This window comes from Chroicocephalus ridibundus, chromosome 9, assembly GCF_963924245.1.
Source record: "Chroicocephalus ridibundus chromosome 9, bChrRid1.1, whole genome shotgun sequence".
Taxonomy (NCBI): Eukaryota; Metazoa; Chordata; class Aves; order Charadriiformes; family Laridae; genus Chroicocephalus; species Chroicocephalus ridibundus.
The window spans coordinates 49424211-49431946 of NC_086292.1; positions in this window are offsets into that span (position 1 = coordinate 49424211).

Consider the following 7736-nt stretch of genomic DNA (forward strand, 5'->3'; position numbering starts at 1 on the left):
CGGCAGGAAGAGCCGGAGCCAGGGCTCAGCGCGGGCACGGCTGGCCGGCCAAGCTCTGCGAGGAGCGGGGGTCCCATTCGGAGGCAGAGGGTTTGATTAGTTTAGCGAGGCTTAACAAGTTGATTAGTGCAGCTTGGGCAGGGCCGGGGGGTCTCCCGCAGCTGCTGGGGCTTTGGCTCTGAACAGCCCGGGCAACTTCGCCTTCCTGTGCCGCCGGGGGGGCCGCACACAACCCCTCAGCCCCCACCCGACGGTGGGATTATCTGCTCCTGGGCAGAGCAGGGCTGTCGCGGTGCAAAGGCTGTCGGCCGGCGAGTGGCGGGGGGAGGAAGCCCCCGCAGAGCCCCGGGGGCTCACGCAGGGTGCCCGCAGCTTCCCAGCCCCTCTGCCATGGCACCCCAGCTCCTGCAGAGATGCCGTGGGACCCAGGGTCAGGATTCGGCCCCGGCGGCTGCAGCACCTCACAGGCTTTTGTGCAAGAGCCCCTGAGCCACGTCCCACCTCCAGCATCCCCTCTGCCCCCGGCTCGCTCCAGGAACCAGAGCGAGCTGGGCTGGAAGGAGCCACGCCGAGGATGGCCCAGGCTCCCGGGTGAACCAGCACGTTGCAGCGACATGGGAAACGGATTTGGTTTCCCCCTGAGCTTATTCCCATCCCCACAGCGCCGTGCTGCAGCAGGATCAGAGAACACTATTAAAATAGTGTCATGTTACCTATCAATAATAAATGACCAGAATAAATTCACTGCTCTCTGCTTAATAACCCTATCGGATTTCCATTTAAATATCTGCAAAGAAATGGGGCCTTGTTCAATGAGCCTTTCAGATGAATGCAAGCGCCGCATTTGCAGAGAGACAGCCCGGGAGAACCTGGCCCAACTTTTAATGGGAAAGTGCTTTTTTCCTGACGCAGGACCAAGCTGCCGCAGAGGGAGGGAGAGAAGCTCGGGACCGGTTGAATAAATTCGGTATCAGTGATGTGCTCCTCTTTAGATGCAGCCCAAGCATCCCCACCCTCAACTCCCCATCAGGTATTTGCAGCTGGTAACTGCTGCCGCTGCTGATCCCTGGCTCCCTTGGCCAGCAGCACCATCAGGTTCCACGCCCAGGGACAGGACCAGGACTACGGCTACAGAGATGCCACACAACAACAGTGAAGCTGGTCCTGAGATGCTCCCTGCCCACAAGAGGCCGTAGCAGAGCCCCCAGGCCAAAGCGTGAAATTAAGCCTCCAAACCCTGTTTGACCTGCCCAGTGCATGGAGCGGCCGTGCTGGGAGAGCACGGCCCATCCTGCTGCACACCAGTCCTTTTGCAACCCCACTGAGTCCCAAACCGCACTGTCCTTGGGGATGCGCTGCTCTTTCCCAGGCTTGTTTTAGCTCAAATGGCTCTTGGCCTTCGTATGGAAGACGCTACAGGCCCAAGGTGGCTGTGTGCTTCAGGTGGTGGCTCCTGGAGGGGGATGGAGCATGGTACCCCAGATGAGAGGTACGCCTCAGCTGCAGGACGCGGCCTTACAGCCTAAGAAACCCCACTTTCCCACCACCGCAAAGTGGGACAAAACAAGCGGGCCATCACCAAACCACCCTACTGCAGCAGGTCTCTGCCCTCCCGCAGGCTGGCAGCCCTTCCAACGGCACAACCCCTCCTACCCCTGCTGCCCCCGGCACACGGGGTGGCGGGTCAGGGTCTGCACAGCCCGGGACCCCTGTGCAGACGGGGATGTGGCACATGGGGGCCAGCACAGCCCGGGACCCCTGTGCAGATGGGGATGTGGCAGGTGGGGGCCAGCACAGCCCGGGACCCCTGTGCAGACGGGGATGTGGCACGTGGGGGCCAGCACAGCCCAGGACCCCTGTGCAGACGGGGATGTGGCACGTGGGGGCCAGCACAGCCCGGGACCCCTGTGCAGACGGGGATGTGGGTCCCAGAGGTGCACAGAAACACCTTTGGAGCCGCCCCACCAGGCTGAGCAGAGAGCAGCTCTGAGCAGGCACGGGCTGGAGCATCCCATGGGACATGGCCAGGAGACGCGGCCCCTGGAGACCTCGCAAAGACCTTCACTTCCCGCAGGGAGGCACGTGCCCAGGTCAGCACGGCCTCTTTTGTTTCAGCGTTCACATAAAGCACATTCAAAAGGGAGAACAAAAGGCAGAGGGGATCTGGGGCTACGAGGAGCTCACCCAAGGAGCCGAGGAAGCGGCGCTGGCGCTTTGAACACGGGTATCACCCACAGAGCTAACCTCCTGCACGCCTGAACTGGCGGCTCAGCGGTGCGAGGGTGCAGCGCAGGAGCATGCCAGGCGCCTGCCAGCCCCCTCTGGCTGCCCCAGCCCCCGGAGAGGCTTCGCAGGCGCTCGGCGGATCACCCAGAGCCTGCAGGACGTGGGGCACATCAGGCTGAGATTAACCCCCAACAATCAAACGGGCTGGCTATTTGTGGCGCTGGCTTCTAGCCGATGGAAACCCAGACTTGGGAGCAACTTTCTCTCCTTGCTACGTGCCCGAGCAATACAAGAGCATTACGCTTTCCTCTAGGAGCCTTGTGGTAAGGGCGGAGGAGGAGTTGGACTCCCTGAGTGCTCCTCCTGGCATCCCATCTCCTGCTCTTCTGCAGCCCTCTGCTCTCCGCCTGCTTTGCTCTCCCCTTCCCCTCCACGCAGCCTCTGGGCATCCGCGCAGGGAGCACAGAGGGTGGATGCTGAAGGGGAGGGCTGCTGCCATGTCTGCCTGCCCTCAGCAGCCCCCGGCACCTCATCTCACCCATCAGCCTCGCACCGGGGCACATGCGGCCACCGAGGGCAGCAAACGGGGCGACCGAGTCCGCGGGGCCAGCGAGCCGAGCTTTCCCCAGCCCACCGGCGGGGAGCCCGGCGCCCGCCTCGCTGCACCCTCCGTGCAGGCGAGCATGTCAGCGGTGCTGTTGCGTGCGTTTTATTTTGCTTTTTAAACATGTCAAAGCAGACCGTTTCCCTCCCGTTGCTCTCAGATGTGGTTGAATTGTTTTCGCCAAAACTTCCCAAATACAAAGTTTCAACCTAAAGCAGACATGGCCCACAGAAAGTTTTCCCCCCAAGCTAACGGCAAAGTTATAAGCAAACAAAACTGGATTTAATAATGGGAAATATTCATCATTCTTGTGCACAGGCCTCTGAAGTAAAACCACCCTCGTAGAAGACATCCTTCTCCAGTAGAGCAGTTTGTGCTGGATGCTCACTGCTGTTTGGAGCAAAGCACATGGAAAACCGTGTTTATTTTCCCTTCATGTGGGCACAACCTCATGGCAGCGTTCAGATCTCCTTTCTTTATAGTCTTAAAAATTATCGAGGAGCCGCTTTGTTGCAGCCTTTTTTCAAGAGGTCACCAAGCCAGCCCCCCCAAAAGCCCCCCAGCGCAGCGAGGTCCTCAGGTCTACCAGCATTTAAAATCCCAGCCACCGCTCCTCGGGCACAGAAGGATCCTGTTCTATTTTCCAGTGAAAACCAGCAATGAGAGGAATAAAAGCCGCTGAAAGCAGCTGCGGGCGGGCGGTGGGAGAGCGGTGCTCCGGGGCAGCGCGGCCGCCGGGAGCCCTCACCATCGCACTCGCGCGAGGGACCGTCTCGGAGCCTGCGAACACGCGTAACCTCTGCGCAGAGCATCCTGCGCCCGCTCTCAGCGCCGCCCTGCCGCCAGCCGAGGCGGTGGCGTGGAAATCTCAGAGGCGGCGCAGGCAGAGAGTATCCCCGGCACAGCCAATTCGCCACCTCTCCATCACCGCTTCCACAGCGAGCGAAGTTTTAATTTGATGTGGTCCTCGACACCTCGGAGCTCTTTGTTTGTCAAATCTAGAAACTAATTAAACCTGACCGAGGAAGGATTTCAGATTCTGGTTTTTTTTACTGGAAATCATGAGAGAAATACCATTGAGCGCAAAAAATACAGTACAGTCTCAACAGCAATGTAAACATTGCAAGGAAAGCTTCTCACGACATGGAGTCGTCAGACCTTTACTTAATGCTCATAATGAAATAGCTCTGGGTTCCACGGCCTCCTTAACGCACAGCTCCCACGAGAGCAGGGCGCAGCGCCGCAGCCCCGGCGGGCAGGATCAGGCAGCAACATGTGTTTGGAACGGGAGACTCCTGGGCTGGGGTTTGGGATCTGCAGTAATTTGTTACGGGGCATTGCGCAAGCTCCATCAGCCGTGTTTTTTGTTTGTTTTGGTTTTGGTTGGTTTGTTTTGTTTTTTTTTTTTCCCAGAGGGGACATAAAGCATCCCCCGTCGCTGGTGCTCCGGGCAGGGCAGCCCGAGGTGGGCACGGGTTGATGCTTCCCAGCACCAGCACCCACCCGTCCCCAGACCCTCCATCCCACCCAGGCACAGCGGCGGGGGCTCATCTGGGGTTTCAGGGCTGGTGGTTTTCACCAGTGCATGAGGTTTATTGAGGGGTTCAGAAACAGGACAAATAAGCAGGAAGGTAGAAGTCCACTTCAATCAAGTGCAGCATACAGACACATCTCTCCCAGGACATGAGAAGGGAGGACGACCAACAACGCTCCAGGCTTTTTCTCTCTCCCTCTCAACAGAGGACCACAGCAAGCCGAAACAGCACGGAACACACCAGGTTCCTTCCAAATTTGGGACTGAAACAGCACTTTGCCTTGTCCTCATACAACACCCGCCTCTTCACCCCGCACCCTTGGCCGTGGAGCAGCGAGACCCAGGTGAGCGGAGGTGACGCTGGGTTCCCGTCCTCACCCTCACACAGACCCAGCTGGGGAGGGGACGCCGCAAGGTGCAAGGCTCAGCCGTGATGGCACTTCCCCGCTGCCCGTCCCAAAGAGCCAGCACTTGCCAAGAGCCCTTTGAAGAGGTAGGTGACATCCCCGGGTAGGTGACCCAGGTAGGTGACATCCCCGGGCTCATTTCAGTCCAAAAGCTACGCAAGGGCTGAGAAGACCCCCACCTGACATGGGGACAATCTCATGCCGTTTCATCCGAGAGGCCACCCGTGCCCAGGAGAGCAGGCACACGGGTGCCCAGGAGAGCGGGCACCCCAGCTGCAGCAGGAGGAGGAGCAGGTCTCTGGCTGAGAAAAGACAGAAAACGCTGGAAGTTCTGGCTCGCAGACACCGTTTGTCTCAGTCTTTCACAACCGCATCTGCCACACGCTCCTGCTCTGCCATTTCAGGGACAGGTGCCTGGGGGAAGGTCGTGCTCCGTAACCTGCCATCAAGGTACCTCCCAAGCCGGGGAATTTATTATTCTCACTGATAAGCTGTGATCCCTTAAAGACACTTCCCTGTATCCTTCCATCTTACACAGCTCTTCTCCGCCAGCCTGGGAGGTGCTTTCAGATGCTGCCTCTGGTTTAAATGGAGGATCACACAGAGCGGGGGAAAACGCAGCTATTTGGAAGTGACAAATCTCCCGTTTCCCCAGGAGCATCTGCAAAGCGCGAGCCTCCAAGCAAGGCTCCTCTGCCCAGAAAAGGAAAAGAAGGAAAAGAGCAATGCTTCAAAAACCAGAGCTTCCTTTACAGGGATTAAAAAGGAAAAAGATGCAAAACATCCTATAAATTCCCATCTCTCCGAGGCAGAGCCACAGAAGCGAGAGCACGCAGTCGTCTGACAAGGGCAGCACGGTACGGCACAGTCCTCCGTGACCGTAACACATTCTCCCCGGGGATTTGAGACCAATTCATTTCCCTACTGGAGACAGAGATCGTTTGTCAGCTTTAAGAGGGACAACGTCGTCTCCCTGCTGTCAAGCCCCGGAAAACACGGACAGTTTCATTTGAAAAGCAAGCATGGCTTCGGGTTTGCTGAAAGCGCTCGCCACGTCCTCGCGCCAGCGAGCAGCGATGGAGGCGTCGAGCCCCGCAGGGTCTGGGGGACACCGGCAGCGCCCCCCCCCCCCCCCATGCCACAAGGAAGGGGCTGGGAGGCTTGGGAGGAGGCTGGAAGGTGGATGAAAGGGCTGAGGGGGGGGACACGGGGCGGCAGGGTGGGCTGGAGCACATCCAGCTGGATACACCGCTCCTGCGCCGGCTCTACGTAAGGGACAACACAGTGACACCGAGGTCCTGGGGGTGCTGTGGCCTCTGGTCCCTCGTTGCGTCAAGGGCAAATGCAGGGATGGGTAACGCGGAGACAAGGCATCACCTGGCGGTGCCAGAAGCTATCGCCACCATTCCGATTCTTGGGCTGGGGGAGGCAGGAGGGCGGATCGCAGGCTCATCCCTGCTCCGAATCCATCTTGCGTGCCAAGCGACCCGCTGCAGAACAAGCCCCAGGCCACGTAACCCGGCAGCCCGTGGTAACGGCCTTCCCCACAGCAAAGTTATTCAGCTGGAGGACTGGGCCAATGTACACAAAGAAAGAAAATGTTTGTAGAAATCAAGAAATCGAGCCTGTGAATAATATATCAATCAACAACCTTTTCTTGTGGACTCAACAAGTACTATTCAAAGCGCTCAGAACAAAGTGATTCATCTCTGATGTTATTGTTAAAATCTACACCAATTTGTTTTTAAGGGATATCAAGTGCTCTGATGAAGAGCATCAGGAATAAAGTCTTTTAAAAATTCATATATCTTTCTAAAGAGTAAGCTGATTTATTACGCTTTAAGCCTAAAATAAGAAAAAAAAAAATCACAACGTTTTCTGCATCTCTGCCAAAGCAGCTCCTGGCGCGGCAGCGGCTCAGAGCAGGGCTCCACGTCTGCCAGCGACAGGCGCGGTGGGGACGGAGTCAGCCGCGGGGCCCCGGGGACTACGCAGGTATCTGTAGGGCAAAAGCACAGCGGAGGCGGTGGGCATGAAGAACTCAATTAACCGCCCATATGTACCCTGAACGTCCATGGCTGGCGTTTAATTTAATTGCAGAGAGAGCAATAAACCTTCCTGACCTCTAAACACATTCGTTCCGTTCTCGTCACGGCCAGCCTCGCCAGCCTGACCGCTGTGCGTGTGAAAAACGTGAAGGGAAACCAGCAAACGCCAGAGATGACTATCAGGGACGCCACTCACTGGGAGACTCCTCCAAGGAGCTGGCACACGAGTGCCCTGCCAGCCCCGGCAGCCTCCGGGTCCCAGCCTGTGCCCTGCAGGAGCTCCCTGTCGCCGGGCACCCGTCGGTGTAAGGGGTGGGAGGCAGAAAGGTGCCGGTTTGTGGTGGCCAAGAGCCCTCAGTAAGACTCACCTGCTCTGCCGACCGCCCGGGTCTCCGCTGCACCCTGCAGACCTCGTCCTCGCGCAGCTCGCGGCACCCACCCTCAGCAGAAAGGGGCTTGCGGGCATCGAGATCCACCCAGTGCTGCGACCCGTCAGCCGTGGAGCGGAGAAATCACTGCGTCGCCATCCCGGCTTTCGGTCCAGGCTGAAGACTGCTCATCAACGTCGGAGAGAGTTTGTGATTAAAAGGCCAAATGATTTGGGAAGAACTGAGGTTAAGGCGATGCTAAGGTGACTTGCAGAGAGGACACCAAGCCCTCTATTAAAGGTCTACAACATACCTAGAATGAGCACGTCCACCCCTGGAGAATGGGGCGGGATGCAGCCATTCTCAGCTCCGGGACCAGCCTGCAACGAAGAGGATCCTCCACCATTCAGAGGACAGGAGCAGAAATCCACTGCGAGTCACGGCCCGGGCACCAGGGGAACAGCAAAGAAAGATCCCTGAGCAATAAACCAGCAGCTGCTACCACTTGTTTCCCAACACCACGTGCAGAACTACGAGATAAGTAGAGAT